The following is a 1,683-nucleotide window of genomic DNA, read 5'->3' as shown; positions in this document are numbered from 1 at the left end:
TCGCAGCCCCATCACCATTTTTAAGCAGCCGCTCCATCGCCCAGCCCTGCGCGGAGTCGCTGCAGGGGCTTAAAAGAGACGCGGCTGCCGTTCCAGGTCCAGCCGGAGTCGCTGACGCAGCTGGTCTGGGCGCTGCCCTCCCTCACCGGCAGCTTCCAGGCCACAGGGCACTGACCCTGGCCCTGGGCACCGCCCTCACCCAGGACCCGCCTCCCCTTGGCCCTGACCGTGGCAGCAGTGACCCTGTGCCCAGCAGGTGTGCCCCACCCGGCCAGTGCCCAGCGCCCAGCAGGTGTTCAAAACGTCCTTGTCCCCTCTCTTGTGCCTGTTCAAATGGGCCGATTTTTTTCCCCTAATTTTTAAATTTTTTTTAATTGCAAAGGATCTCTGTGAGCATTTTTACTTGCGTCACGCCCTCTCAGGTGACTCCTGCCATCGTCACATCTGCCTCGAGGACTTGGCTCATCTTGCAAAACAGACTCAAGGCCCATTAAGCACGAGCTCCCCCCCCCAGGTGGCCCCTGGAAGCCCCCTCTCCTGTCTCTGTGGACTTCCTCCCAGGGACCCCTGCTGTAGAATCGTGGGGTCTTTGTCCCCTGTGACAGCCGTACTCCACCCTGCAGTGTCCTCAAGGCTCACCCCTGTCGTACCGCGGGTCCGAATCTCCTTCCCTTTTAAGGCTCAATAATGTTTTATTATTTCATCCAATTTCATCCACGACAAGGCAAAGAGGCTGTCTTGCTCCCAGTCCCTGCCAAAGCCCCGAAGAGAGGCGGGTGCTGCAGAGGGAGCCTGAGGTGCCACGCAGTTGGAGCCTGTCCTGCACTGTGGATGGGGGACCAGGACGGAGGCTTCACCACAGGGTTGCCACGAGGAAGAATGAGCTAATGCAGGAGGGCTCCCAATGAGGGTGCACACAGCAGGCGCCCCATAAGTGTCTGTGGGCACACAGCAAGCGCTCCATAAGTGTGTGTAGTTATCCCAAGTGCACTCTGGCAGGTCCAGAACCCTGACCCTCCTGCACAGCGCCTGGTGAGGGAGGGCACATGGGCTCTGTGGAGGATGGCCATTGGGGGTTCCCCACATCCCTCACTAACCCTTGGGGGGGCCTGTTTTGTGCCCCATTTGACCGAGGAGGACCCCAAGGAGGGAGGCGACATGGACTGGGTGGGCTGATGTGAGAGCCTGGTGACTGAGTCTCTCTCCCCCTCAGGGCACAAGGAGCAGGAGGCCCTGCGGGAAGGGACTGTCCCTTCTGGAAGGGACTGTCCCTGTGGGAGGCTGGGGCGGGCGGGGACTGGCCCCACCTCCGAGGCACAAGAAGTTTCCAGCCCTCCCGGGCTCCTGGCTGGCCCAGGATTGCTCCGAGACGTGGGTCTCAACAGCAAGTTCCCCCGGGCCAGGGAGGGCTGTGGGCAGAGCCCGTCCTGGCTTCCGGGGGAGGACAGGCTCCCCTGGGCAGGGGACGAGGGACGGCCCACTTTGCCGTGAAGGGGTGCGGGCTCTGGGGGGTCCCTGGCTGGTGTCCTGCAGCCGGGGGGAGCTGGTTCCCAAGGCCGGGGCCTGGGGGGAGGGTCCTGGGCTCCAGGTGCAGGCGAGCAGCAGCCTCCCCAGGGACTTGCTAACTGGAAGTGACAAGCTCCAGAGAGGGGAGCAGGTGGCACTTTATCTGCTCCTGTGACA

At 62.4% G+C, this 1,683-nt stretch overlaps 1 long non-coding RNA gene across 2 annotated transcripts in view; it reads right to left on the bottom strand.

Annotated features, from left to right (window-relative positions):
• Positions 1-551: 551 nt before the first annotated feature.
• The window catches only part of LOC125616800, a 6,862-nt gene continuing 5,730 nt past the window's right edge, over positions 552-1,683 (bottom strand). For both annotated transcript variants that reach the window (XR_007347551.1, XR_007347552.1), the window contains one exon: positions 552-938. This is a non-coding gene — a long non-coding RNA (uncharacterized LOC125616800). The remainder of the gene's footprint in view (positions 939-1,683) is intronic.

The sequence above is a fragment of the Marmota marmota genome, unplaced genomic scaffold, assembly GCF_001458135.2.
Source record: "Marmota marmota marmota unplaced genomic scaffold, marMar, whole genome shotgun sequence".
Taxonomy (NCBI): Eukaryota; Metazoa; Chordata; class Mammalia; order Rodentia; family Sciuridae; genus Marmota; species Marmota marmota.
Note: the sequence above shows the minus strand (reverse complement) of the source record. Positions and strands in the feature narration are given on the sequence as shown.